This window comes from Biomphalaria glabrata, chromosome 11 (assembly GCF_947242115.1).
Source record: "Biomphalaria glabrata chromosome 11, xgBioGlab47.1, whole genome shotgun sequence".
In the NCBI taxonomy this organism is placed as follows: domain Eukaryota; kingdom Metazoa; phylum Mollusca; class Gastropoda; family Planorbidae; genus Biomphalaria; species Biomphalaria glabrata.
This window is the reverse complement of record NC_074721.1, coordinates 38,941,040-38,955,729: the sequence shown is the minus strand read 5'-3', so window position 1 is coordinate 38,955,729 and position 14,690 is coordinate 38,941,040. Positions and strand designations below refer to the sequence as shown.

At 37.8% G+C, this 14,690-nt stretch overlaps 1 protein-coding gene across 6 annotated transcripts in view; it reads right to left on the bottom strand.

Annotated features, from left to right (window-relative positions):
- LOC106054975 (uncharacterized) overlaps positions 1-14,690 on the bottom strand; it is a 117,956-nt gene that overhangs the window by 26,189 nt on the left and 77,077 nt on the right. The window lies entirely within an intron of this gene.

The window sequence follows — 14,690 nt, the reverse complement described above, 5'->3', positions numbered from 1 at the left end:
ATATGTTTCGTGCGTGACTGTTGTTCGTATTTGCATCTATATTGTTATTGTTTTACTAGTTACGCTGAGGTGGTCAGTTATAGTCGAATGGAATTTCCATTTAATTGGGCCAATAAAAATTATCTTATCTTATATACGGTAGACGTACTTGGGTGATAGGATTAAAAGCTTTTATGGGGCAGAGATATTTAGAAGTAAAAATTGAAAGGAATCAGATCATTTTTACAAGCACGCCATTCTTTGTCTAGTGTAGTCAGTGGAGACTAGAAAGTTAACAGTCAGTCCAGCGTCAGTATGGAGTCACTAAAGAGTCATAATATAGTCAGTTCAGAATTAGTGCATAGCCAATACGGAGTCAGTAAAGAGTCAGAATATAGAGTCAGTCAAGTGAAAAGTTTGTGCCATCAGGAGTCACTGCGATGCATTTCGAAAAACGGGACAGGACGCATACAAGTTTTACGTGTCCTTATACAGCTTGTTGCAAGTTGTTAGAGAGTACAATATAATGACGTCAGTGTAATGTGGGTAATGACGTCAGTGTAACGTGGGTAATGACGCCAGTGTAATGTGGGTTATGACGAAAACATTCCCTTGTCATGTCGTATGTATGCGTTTTGTCCTGAGTGGACATGGCTTATGACGTGTTACTCGTGTGTCAAGAAGCGATTAGCTTCCTATCATCGAATTCTGTCTGAAACAAGATACCCGCAATCCATTGTCTTAGCTCAACTGATCCCTTTAAAACGTCAGTGATACAATCCAACCTGGCCTTCCTCCCTTCGTATTTCAACTAAGCCTCTACATTATTTTTTAATGATAGCTTCTAGGGGTTTTGATTTATTTATAGATCCATTTTTTAACTGGTAGAAACTGAGTGCCAACTTTATCTCAATACTTTTTTGTTAAAAATGTTTCCCCGAGTTTCTCCATCAAAATTTGAGCTCGTCTTCGAGTTCTATTAAGATTAGAAACTTTTTTTTTCTTGCTTCCTATCTCGTATAAAGCCAGACGTTCTTTGGAATCTTCGTTTGTTGTCAGACTCGCTGATAAGTTTTCATTCAATTATCTTCAACGCGGGGGAAGTCAGTGTCGAGTGCAGCCAATTGTGTCTGTTTTTTTTCGTATTGTATTTATGTGTGTTTTTGTTACGTCTGCGCTTTTTTTCTATCACCTTTAAAGTTGGCAAGCGTCCACGGAAGAATGGTAGTTACAGAAGTCGGCTTTTCTAAACATAGGTTTTCACCTGAACTGATCGCACACATAAACACTTGAGTCTGAATGTGAAGCTATAGACATGATTCGGGTTCAAGACAAGACACTAGAACACAGGCCAAAATAAAGCCTTGGAGTTTATAACCAATAAAAAGTTTACGTATGATTAGACTAACACCTTTAGTAAAATCACTAAACTTAGACAAAGATAAAGACACATTTTCTCATTCCTTATGCTATGACCAATTCGTACAAGTGGTCTTTCTGCCTTAGTTCCATTAAAACGCGGAGTGGGTTGCTTGAATCAGCCAGTAAAATTAAGGACTAAATAGAGTTTAAGTCTCTAATCTCAGTTTTGATATCAATTATATTCTTATCTTATTCTTAAATATTAGTGGAACTTTGACATGCAAAAGAAAACCAACATGTGCTTACAGAAGAGTGTGTGTGCGTGTATGTGAAGGGCATAATCAGAAATGATTTACTAATAGAAAGTATTTTGATTCAATTACAAGACCCCTAGGACACCTACTTAGGCTAACAAGCATTCTGGATGAAACGAACCAGGGCTCTTAAGCTTTAAGCCATTGCCCTACCTTAAGCACAGTTGTAACAGCTTTTTTTCTTCTTCACCTGAGCCCTTAGAAACGACTCGGATCTTGAATCCTTAATTCAGACCTTTGCTTGGCGACCCAGAGCGCTCTCGTGTTCATGTCGCGATGTGATATGATTTCATTGAAAGAATGAAAGACGAGCTAGCACGCTTGATTGATTTTGGTAGTTCATTTGAAGCGGGTTTGTGACAGTGTATTGTGCATGTTCGATTAACGTTACTAATAATGTCACGAATGATTGACATTTGACGCTTTGAATAATAGGAGCGATCATGTGAGAAATATTTATGAAAACTTCTATTAACCAAAATTTAAACAACAATATAAAATACATAGATATCTGTTTTTTAACACTTTATTATGGCGTATTCAGCATTGCAAATACGGTATCTCAGTTGGTGCCAATCATGATAGAATTGTAAATGAAAGCATCATACGATTATCAACAAACAAAACCTGAGAGTTATTATCTATTGCCATTAAAGTATTTATTAAATCAAACAACCAAGCTACATGTTATTACTACGTAAAACAAGGACAGAATGGCTATAATTTATACTAGAAAATTGCATTAATTAAAAAAAAAAACCCACTAAAACATAGATAATAAAAACAGTCTTTTAGATTTCTTGACAGAAGCTATGTTTATTAATGTGTTTCAAGATTCTTTAAAATGTCAAATAGAGCCTTGAAAAGTAAATTATAAAATGGACTAAATTGGTAACCAACAAAGCCAAATAATATTTCAATGGTATCGTCAATGAAATTTACATATTCTGGAATGCATCCATATTAATAAAACATACTCGTGTATCACTTATTATATTTTACTGATACTGGAAAAAAATGCTACGAGATATGTATTTAAATTTGGTGTCAGAAATATGACTATTTAATAAACTGTTTGTCATTTTACACAAATATAGACTAACCTGAGGGTCCTAGCTATGTACTATTACTATTTTCTTTCTGGTTTTGTGTGTGTGTGGGGGGGGGGCGGAGAATTTGTGGCAGAACGCGGGCTAACACAACCCAGGATATAATGGACCAATTAGGACCCTGACTCTATGGCGCCGTGGGACCTAATGCACTCGTGTGGTAAACCTATTTCCAGAACAAGAGGAAAAGAGACGAAGGCCAGTGATGGGGTTACCGGCGCCCGTGACATCAAGCCCTTCCGGTATATTCAACTAGATAACAGCTTGGGCGCGACATGGCAGTTGAGCACGTGACCCAGTTGTGACACGCCCAGTTAGTGAGTAAGGTTAGGTAATGCTTTGGTGTACGATGGACCGATACACTATATTAGCTATAAATAAGAGCGAAAAGACAAAACAGCAACATGAATAAACACATTTGGGAATCTCTTGGTGTGTATATCTTATATATAACGCAGAATGTAAGACGTATGTATGTATGTATGTACGCCCCGCATAGAAATCAAAACCATCTGACCAATCTTGACAAAGTTTGGCACAAATGTTCCTCAGATCACAATTGTGCATCTTTATTGTCCCTCCACATCCGTGGGTGGGGGTGGGGGGTGGGGGGGACCTAAAAATAAAATAAATACCTAAATTTATCTCAATTAATGCGGAACTTTTAACAAATCAGATAAACCCGTTTTCCAAAATATTTAAATGCTCATGCGAAAATGTCGGCTAAACCTATTTACATACTCTACTCTTCTTTTCGTGGCAAAATAAATGTCTCAAGGGAACATTCGCCATGTTGAGACATAGGTCTAATTCCAATCCACTATATCAGTAATACCCCAACTAAGGACTGCAGGCAGTATTTGGGCCCGTATATTATTTAAATTTCAAAATTTTGTCCTGTTCCGGTTTGAAGAGAACATTCCATTGACTCTTGATAGTCCGACACACTCAGTAATCCGACACACTCAGTAATCAGACACACTCAGTAATCCGACACACTCAGTAATCCGACACACTCAGTAATCCGACACACTCAGTAATCCGACACACTCAGTAATCCGACGCGGCCCCGACGTAAATAAATGCATACTGTACTAAACGTATGTTTAGAATGTAGGTGGGCTTTTAGTATGTGAAGCTGAAATAATATTTTTAGTTTATTTAAGATCAATACATTTTTCTTTTTTTGTCTATTATTTATTGTATGCACTTGAATGTCTAAGAGACATTTGTTACTAAAAAATACACAGACATTTCTTGACATATAAACAAAAACAGTAAATTAAGTCCCCTTTTCATATCTTGCGGCCAATACAGACTACAGTTAAACTCTTTAAAGAACAGCTAACCTAGGGTAAATCGTGGTTTTCAGTATAACCTAACACAGTGTTCCTTAAACGGAACACTTCTTACATTCTGAGTATTTAGCGGAACACTTTCGCTTAATTTCTTAGAGAGGATGATTCACGTGGTGGCCCACTGATTAATTATTCCAGTAGTTCGTGGAGCACCTATCTAGGACTCGCGGAACAAGAGGGTACCGCGGATCACAGTTTGGGAAACACTGCCCTCACAACTCGAGGGCCCTGACGACTTTGTGTTTAATTATTGTAGTATTAACCGATACAAAAATTCTATCAAAGACTAGCATATAGATAAGGTCCATAGAGAAGGTCCATAGAGATTGTCCATAGAGAAGGTCCATAGAGATTGTCCATAGAGAAGGTCCATAGAGATTGTCCATAGAGAAGGTCCATAGAGATTGTCCATAGAGAAGGTCCATAGAGATTGCCCATAGAGAAGGTCCATAGAGATTGTCCATAGAGATTGTCCATAGAGAAGGTCCATAGAGAATGTCCATAGAGAAAGTGTATGTCCTCGTTCACATGAGATGTTTCAAACTCTTCACTCAAAGTGTGACTTCATTTAATGCTATTGACTCAAGCCATAAAGCAAGGTGGGAAGAGCTCATAAAAATGGTAGATGAATAAGGATCCGCCTTTCTCTCCCTAACCCCAAGCAACATCAAAAGCTAATCTCTTATAAGCGAATTCTTTTTTTCTTTTTTTAAAGAAATATCTCTTAAATCTAAAGAGTACTTTGAAAATATCTATTGGATTTTTTTTTTATCCAGCCCCCCCCCCCCCCCAACGAAAAAAAAACAGAAAGAGAACCTGTTAGTTGTTGTTTTTTTTTTTATTCCGCTGAAGATTTTAAATCCCAAAATGAACATATAGCTGTGTTAGTATTCAATTTTCTTCCATACGTAACTTTCAATTCTTTCCCTTGAGTTCAACCAAAAAAATGCGAGAGTCTATATAAAGTTTGTAGTCAAAGTTCCCAGGTGTCAAGGCAACATAGTTCAGGCACCAATGCAGAAGATAAAGAAGCAGGCGAGTGGCACGTGACACGGAGAAGCGAGGCTCTAAGCCTCGACCCTGCCCTCGGTTTCAGATCTATGCGCAGTCATGACTCTGGGGAGGGCAATAGAACTGGCTCAACTTTCAGGCTTTGTTTCCAAACTGGCCGAGCCGTGTTGTGAGAGCGCAATACGTCTAAACATTACTTTCTTCATTCAGACTCGAGATCTAGACACTGTTCTTTTGTTTGCTTGAGCTATCAACAAATATTTAACTTTTCTCTCTCTCTCTCTCTCTAACTCTCTCTCTCTCTCTCTCTTAATCCCTTACTTTCCCGATATACTTTTTTCTAATTACACAAAATCTCTCTAAATCAATCTCTCGTGGCATGGGGGCGGAATAATTTGATACAGTTCGCTCCCATTTTAGAAACATATTCTTAGCCTGACATCAACAGAGACTTGCTTATTTTGTCTCCTGACGATGTGAACCTATTTATTTTTTTCTTATTCTTAAAGAGATAAGTGTGCGCGGGGGGCGCTCCGATCTAAGAGTTAAAAAGAAGGGAAAATGTCAAACACGACACATTAACGGTTGAACGTGAAGTGACTATGTCTTTGACCTTTGACCTAAATAGACGTTGAGACACACACTCAGTGACCTACATAGACTTGTGACTACGTAAGGACCTTTGACCTAAATAGACTAAGTGACATATACTTAGACATAGACTTGTTGACATATCTTAACTTTCCATCTTAATGTACATTTTGAAAAACACAGAGTATCGTTAAAAAAAACAAAATTTCAAATGAATTACGATTGCTAAGGTGTGTCATTGCACTGACAATGGCGAAGTTTTTGAAGGTAAGTAGCAGACTTTTCCAACTGGACACGTCCGAAAGTCTTTCTATAAGCAAGGAAAGGGCGTTTCCAGTGGCGTATCTAGGGTAGGGAAAGGTGCGGTCCAAATCTTAAAGCTCCCGGGCCCCCAAATGAGTGTTTTTACATTAAATATTACCCCATTATCTCATGTCATGATGTCGAATGACAAAATGCAGCAGGGGCCCATAAAGAGGTCAAGCCCACCGGGCCCTTAAATCCCTAGCTACGATGATGTCTAAAAAATGTTTCTTCTACGTACAAAGCGTCCTATAAACAAGGTTCTGATGAAGTGTATCAATGCTTTTAAAAGCCAGCTATTACCACACTTTATGTTTTGATTGCATAGCAAGACAGCTTGCGCTGTTTTCTAAATGGGTCAACACCGGAAGTGAATTGTTTAGCATAAAGAACTTATTAAACCTGTCAATCCAGACTCGCAATGTTCGGGTTCGCAATGCGAGAAATTTGAAATAAATGTGTGATTATTGGTGAGTACACAAGTCACATCTCTGTAAATATTACACGTGCATTCGTTGAGGCGTGGAGGGGGGGGGGCGAATGAGTCTGAAATCGGTTTTGAAACGTATGAGATATTCCCAAGCGTGAGTAGACTCTACAACGATCCAATGAATGTCTCAGACTGTAAACGAGGGAAGAAAAAAGTGTGTGTGTGTGTGCGTGCGTTGGATTTTGGGGGGTGGGGTGGATCTGAACCAAATGCCTTGACAAAAAGGAAACAAAATACTTGCCTTTATTTTTTTTTTGTTTTGTCTGATCGAATTAAAAAACAAATATTTGCTGAGTTTATAGTTTGTTTATTGGAAACGATGTAATCGATTACTAGATTCGTAATCGTATTCTCATTGAGTTTTTTTTTTTTTTGGTCAGGCTTGTAAAAAAAAAAACAAAAAAAAAATGAAGTCTAGGTTTTTCTACTTTCGACTTCAAACTCCGCCCATTTTTTTTCTTCAATTAACACATATATCTATAGATTTTCTGGAGGTCAATGTGAAGTGGAAGATGGATTATTAATTGAGATTGGTGTCCAGGGCGTATTAATTGACGTGATTCGTAGACTTTAAATATTGTATTAAAATAAGCCTAAATGTGCATAAATTGAAAAAAAAAATTATCATTTAAATATAATAAAACAATCTAAAGAAGAAAAAAAAAAGACAAGAAACGACACTAACGCGTTAAAAATATGAATAGAATTGTCTCTTGATTAAATGTTAGCAATTAATAGCAATAGAGGTCGTTACATATCAATAAATCTTTCATTACAACCTATTCTTTATATTTCTTTCCTTTCTTTATGGGCTTTATTATAGTTCACTTCAAACATCATTATTCTATTTGATAAAATATTTGACATTAAATGTTATCTCAGGAGATCACTTTCATTTGTATCGATGTTTTGTGTGTGCTAGAAAGTTATGCCGTAGTTATTTTTGGACAAAGACAACCAAGAAAACTAATGTAATGTGTATATGTGATGAGTATATTAGAACAGTGGTTCTCAAAGTGTGGTAAGCGTTTCCCAGGGGTCCGCGTGAATATCGTAAGGGGCTCGCAGAAAGATGAAAAATTGAAACAACTTCGATGAAAGCCACTTTATCTGATGGGATAATTTAAATAATAATCAACTCGCCCCTTAGTACTGTTTTATATGTCTATGACCTACTAGTCTACGTGGTTACAACGTGGAAACGAGATATTGGTCTCCACTGCACACAGGTTGCGATGTCACAGGTCAGTGTTGAGGCTTTGTATAACCGAATGGTCTCGCGTTGACAGACGCCTGAGCTTCTTAACTACAAGTGTAGAAGAAGGCAGTTTTATAGTTCGTTGTATATCTAATAGATGGCGTTGTTACAGATACAGTAAATGTGCCGGTGTGGTATGTGGTTGTGTGGTATGTGCCTGTTTGGTGTGCACCTGTGTGGTATGTGCCTGTTTGGTGTGCACCTGTGTGGTATGTGGTTGTGTGGTATGTGGTTTTGTTGTGTATGACTTAGCGGAATAAGTTGAGAGCAGTGTGGCTATGTGGTGTGTGGCTTAGCAGAGTGAGCCTGTGTGACTGAGTCAGTGAATGCATTATAATATAACACAAGACAGACATGGTACACTACATTCAAGAAGAACATCAAAACCTATCTGTTCGAAACTTTTTTTTTAGATTAGTTTGTGTCATTTTAGCTCTCCTGTTTATGTTTGTAATGTTATCACAGCGCCTTGAGCCTACATTTGTGTTTAATAACAGCGCTCTATAAATTAAATTATCATCATTACAATGTCATGGTGACATTCAGCAATAGAAAATTCGGCAGTATGCTGCGACGTCTTGACCACTTATAAAAGCGGAATTATTTGTACGGTACGCCTCGGTGCTATGATTCTAAATCAACAAATTATGCACACCAATTAAGCTAATGAGTGAACGCCCTCGCCCGACCATCCGCACGCCACGGGGTGACGCAACACAACAAATCATTGTTCACTCACTCGTTAAGAAACCCCTTTAGCTCCGTAACTAATGGGTTTGACAAGGTCAGCGGCAAAAGGTCAAACAGAATATCGTAAACAGGATTGTTTTAATATGGCACGATTTAATGATGCATTTCGTTGACAGAGCCGTTACGAAAGTGGCTCATAAATGAGGCATTTGTTTGTCACGCTTCTGATTGACTAGAAACACCCAAATGTTTAATTCACACCTTAAAGGTCACTGAGAAATTGCGCTAAAAATGAGATTTTTTTTTAAAAATAATGCACGGAGACACACGGATATAACATCAGTGCCGTGCTAACAAAAGTTGAAACGCGCTAATTTAGGGTCCAAATCATTTTCTTGGAACTCGGCTGTTAGTGACACTTAGAAAAAAAAAAGAGAAAGCAAAGTTCTTTATTTAAACCTTGCCATCTATTTGGAAGATAACGTAAAGGTCAAGGTCATCTTTTTTTTTTTTTTTTGGCCAACAGTTAACGAGCAGGGTACCATGTGGCCAGCACGACGATCAATAGCCTTTACTTTCCCCCAACTAAAGTCAGATGCCTAAAAGAGTTAAGTGGCTGGAGCCCTAAGAATCCCGAAATTCAAAATCTTAGTCTTCAACGAGATTCGAACCCATGACACCAGGTTCGGAAGCTAAGCGCTTAACTACTCGGCGTTAGTAACACACGCTTGATGTGCGTTTCTATGGTGACAGTCAGAAGGAGCTAGCGATTGGTTAGTGGCTATGCATTGTGGAAGATGACATTACAATAGGGTCTCAAGCAATGCAACTGTAAAAGGGGAGAAGACCCCAGGAAGCCAGGGTGTAATGACGTGCTTTTATTATTACATTTATTTACAATTTTTTTTTTTTTCATTTCATCTTTGTCTATATGGCAATAAAAGCTATGTTTTAGTTATATCCACAAGGAAGCTATTCAAGTTATTTCAATGTTTAAAAGTGAAAATATAAAACGCCTACAGCGGTTTAGTTGTCTACCAGCAGTTTTGGTGCTACAAGTCAACGGCCGTCAACAACCAGTCTATATAAGCGCTGCCCGTTGACCTGGCGAGCTGTCAAGACGCTGACCACCACAGACCTTAATTAGCAAGTAACAGACCCTCACGGACACTTTATAAAGTCCACATACGTAACACACAAATATGACTTGGCACAGTCTCACTGCCTCGCACACACAAAGCCTCTAACGTAAAGGCCTCAAAACAAACCAGCAGAGAATGTAATGGGCGGATGGACAGAAAGACAGAATAGATGTCCGAATGTCAAAAAAAGACAACAAAAAAAAAAGGTTCAAGTCCAACGAGGACGTCCCGAGGGTGTAAAATCAAATTAAATTCTATCTTCGAAATATCAATTGATTTTATGATTAGCTTGACTGGTTAGGGACAGGTCTGGAGAGACAGTGAGAGGTGAGGGGGGGGGAGCTAGAGAATTGTGACAAATTAGTGGAAACTATCTTCATAAAGACGAGACGGGGGAGAGAGAGGGTGAGAGAGAGAGAGAGAGAGAGAGAGTGAGGGTTTGAAATAAAAGAGGGTGAGAAAGAAAGAATGAAAGCAAGAAAGAGAAAAAGAGAGAAAGTGAGATAATAGAGAATGAGAGAAATTGAGAGAGAGAGAATGAGAGAAAGAGAGGGAGAAAGAGAGAGAGAGAGAAAGAGAGAGAGAGAGAAAGAGAGAGTAAGAAAGAGTGACAGACAAAAAAATTAAAGAGAATGAGAAAGTAAGAGTAGGATTGAAAGAGAGAATAAGAGAGTGAAAGAGAGAGAGAGAGAGAGAGTAAGAAAGAGAAAGAGAGAAAGAATAAGAAAGAAAGAGTATATGTAAGCGATACAAGTCAGAAACGAAAATGTCGGACTATTGTATTGATTTCGCCTTCCACCATTCGTGACAAACAGTTCGATCAACAATTTAGCGGGTTGTGTCAGTTCATCTTTTCAGCCGCCAACACAAACGGGAATCCCCAGTGGACATATGACTTTCTTTTTTTTTGTCCAAGCTCCCAGACTTTCTGTGACCTCGATACCCAGGCAATGTGGAAAGAGATTTCATTTGGTCCCAGACTTTTTCAAGTGGCTTCACTTTTAACAGCAGGCACGAGGAAAGACAGGAAGGAATTTAAATAGAAAGAAAAAAAACAACAACATGAAAGACAAAAACACATACACGCACTCTCGTTCACTCACACACAAACTAAAGGGCTAAAGCATTCAGGGCCGGTCTTAGGCCACCGCAGCCTAAGCGGCCGCAGTGGGCCCCGCACTTTTATAGGCCCCGAGCGATGCGAATTCTAGTTGTAAATTATTAAATTAAACCATTTTAAGTAGTCATTAAAGGGTTCCTGGAATTCTCATAAAATTAAAAAAATATAAGAAAATGTCATGAAAATCTCCTTAAATTATTACAATCGTATGAAAACTGATGCAAATCTCCTTAAAACAGACAAAATTGTCATTTCGGGGTTTCATTCAATATGGAAAACGCCAACCCTACTCGCGATTAAAAAAAAAAACGGCATTGTCAGCTTTCATTTCATAAAACTGTAATAAAAAGCCGAATTTTATCCAAAAAAAGTAGTTCAAATACTTATTTACTTCAGTAGTCACTGGCATACAAATATAGATCTAAATTTATCTCGACCTCTTAGAAAAAAAAACAAAAAAAAAAAAGCGATATTTTAATAGTCGATTTTAAATCTAAAAGGCAGATCTGAATGTTTATCAGCTTTTTGTTGGAATACTACAATCCACTGTAGATGGCTAGTAAAGCTAATTTGACAGTGATTTTGTACATAGTAAAGTGTAAATAAAATGCTAAGACGAATTTATTTTCTAATACAAAATCTTAATTTTCACTTATTATCCTTATCAAAACCCAAATTAGGCCCCGCGCAATCCGTTTCGCAAAGGGCCCCGCAAACTGTAGGACCGGCCCTGAAAGCATTGGTCAAAATTTTATTGGGATCCATTGAAACCCTGCGACTAATAGATTAACTGTAGTTTATAAAGTCATACACCTGAATTAACTATTTTTTTTAAGAATTAAAAACGCAACAAAAAGTTTGAATAAGTAAAAAGACCGCACACTTGAAGTTATGTGTCTCAATACTGCAAGATTTGTTTCCATTTTGCTATACAAACCAAAATTAATTGCATACCATTAATAGATAATACAATTAGTTAATTTTGAGACTGATTCGTGTATTGTCTTCGACAAAGAATAATTGTGCAAAGTTTCAACTTGATCCGAGAATGGGAAGTGGGAGAAATAACGTGTACAAGATTTTGACCAGACAGACAGACAGACAGAGTGAGTTGGTTTGAACTTTGAAAAAAAAGTTTCCATTCCCCCCCCCCCCCCCCCTAAACCCAAATTCTTGTTTCTCCACTCAAAATCGTCAGAGTGCGAGTCATGTTAGCACACCATGTGGAAATACAAAGTTCTTATTGCTTTGGCTCCTATAAATATCTCGTCTCGTGCTCTCTTCATTCAATCTATATCTTCTCTCATGCTACTTCCTCCATTGTGCCCTCCACTCTCTGTCTCTCTTTCACACACACACATACGATCAATCTCTATCTTGATATCATTCATTCCATGTCTCATGTGAGGACCCCCCTCCCCCCCCCCCATCCCAAAACCCTTTAAAAAAATATAAAAATTGTTGAAATTAAATGTACGAAAAAAAAAATCTTTAAAAAAAAAATCTTTAAAAAAATTCCAATCCCAACAAAAGCTCTCTACACCTATTCCTCGAATGTGTCGCCGTCAATCTAACTTTGTTTTCATCATGTCTGACTAGGGATATAAAAAAACCCCACAAAAACAAAATAAAAAACCTAAGTCTCTCAAGTCAACTTGTCAGCATTCAAAACGGTAAGGAGTAATCAGTCGGGGCAATGACGTCACCGAACGTGTGGAGTGGGGGGGGGGGCTGTACACAAATGTCAGAGCCAGCTGAAATGACATCATGTAATTCAACACAACATAGAACCAGAAGCTAAAAAAAAAAAAAAGTTGATTTAAAAAAAAAACTCAGGAAAAAGAAATTGAAACAATACGTGTGAAGATAAACAATGTGAATTAAAGTTTCCTCCAGCCCTCGGCAGCAGTCTCGAGTTAAGTGAATGATCGCACTTTTACAAGAGAGTCCACTTTGGGATTCTTTTCAGTAGAGTTACCGTAACAGACGGAACATGTTCCCTTGTTCTATTCGATGCTTCTCAATCCTTTCCATCGGAGTTCATGTTCCCGGCAATTTCAATTCGAGTTTGTCAAGCAGTTTTTAAGATGCCATGAAATTCAATCTATCTACAATTGAGTCGACGAAAATCCCACTTACGAGTGTTGGAAAAACTACGACCCCCCTCATTTAAATACTCGCCACAAGAAGTTCTTTAATCAACCCACTTAACTACTATTCTGGGATAGACCTATTTTGACTGACCAGACGGTATATTTTAACCGACCAGCTTTAGTCTTTATTGAGAAAAAATATGTAATGAGCCTTGATATCACAGTATTACTATCTTACAATGTAAGAACAACTGAAAGAGAAAAAAAGAGAACAAAAGAACGAAACCTTAGTTTAGAGATTAAGCGACTAAGGAAACTGTCTAACATAGCAATATACCCTGTTGTTATATCAATTTAGGGGATAGTGACAACTGACATCGATGACCCATTCAAAGCCCTAAGCATTACTAAGAAGATCCTTGTTGCCTGTCATGTGGCAGTACCGGTACAGACTTGTAACATCATCAGAAAATTCCTCAGTGGACACTACTTAAGGGGAGTACAATGAATTTTGTTTCCCTTTTATAAAGATCGACCCCTGTCAATGCCATAGAATGATATTACCTCATTTCTACAGTAATAGGGTAGATGATGTAAAGGTCATCTGTTTCTATGGCCAACTGATAACGAGGGTGTTATGAGGCCAGCACAACAACCAACCGTCTTTACTTTCCCCAGCTAATGTCAGATGCCCATAAGAGTTGAGTGGACTCAGGAGCGTACTAGGAAACTAGAAGTACAAAATTCCTGACTCCATGGATTCGAGCCCTAGAACCCTTGGGTTCGTAGGCCAAGCGTGTTTACCACTCAGCCACAACGTATCAAGGTGGTTGCCAACTAGAGGATTTCGTGACCAATGCAATGCCATAGACCATGAGAATGGATGAGTGGTTGAACAAGTCGAGACTTAATCCAGGTACTAATGTGATCCTATGGTATTTGACTAATTAATCAGAGTATTCATACACGTGATTCGACATTGTCTCGTTTTGAACGAGTTTCAGAATTAAAGTAGTTATTGTAAGGATTGTATTGTAGGATTGTTGCCACTTGTGATGATATGAATGTGTCTTGCTCTAGTAGTGTGAACAATAGTGTATATGACTTTGTGTCCAAAATGAGAGTTGATGTTGCATTTTTAAAGTGATAAATATTAATTGAATTAAAAAAAAAGAATATTGTTTTTTTTTTTTTTTGGAAAAAATAATAGATGTGGTCAATATGACTTCACATACAGTGTCACCGGGTGATCAGCATTTTATTTTCACTTCGTTTAGTCATCACAAAATTATTAAAACAATTTTTAAAAATATATTCAAATTATCTAACATTCAAAGTTTCCTATTACCTCCCCTAGAAATCCATTTTTTTTTTAATCTAAAAATAATTTATACTTCACTAAAAAAAGAAGAAAAAGTTGTTTTTCTTTTAAAAAATGTGACCTTACGTCGAATTTTCAAGACAGACAACACAGACACAAAAGCGGTTACGTTTGCGGACAGTTTAAGACCGGATTTTAAAGGATGTCATACATATAAATGTTTGAGGCTTAACTTTTAAAATCACAAAGTGACTTCGTTTCCTAGGTTACTGTTATGTGTGTTTAATTCGTTTCATGCTACAGACGTCAACATCAAATTCGAATCCATTCCCCTCGTTTTGTTTGGGTGATTGGTGCTAGCGCACTCTGCCACCAGACAACAGTTTGACTACTTAAAGTAACGCCAAGTCAATGTACACAGCTGCTAGAGTGTACGTACACTTCTGTGACCTACTTCTTTAGAGTGCTGGCCCTTGAACGGCCAGGAAGTGACGTGGGAAATGGGATAACGTCGAGTCAGTGTCGGATCTCTAGGTCACACTCAATGAA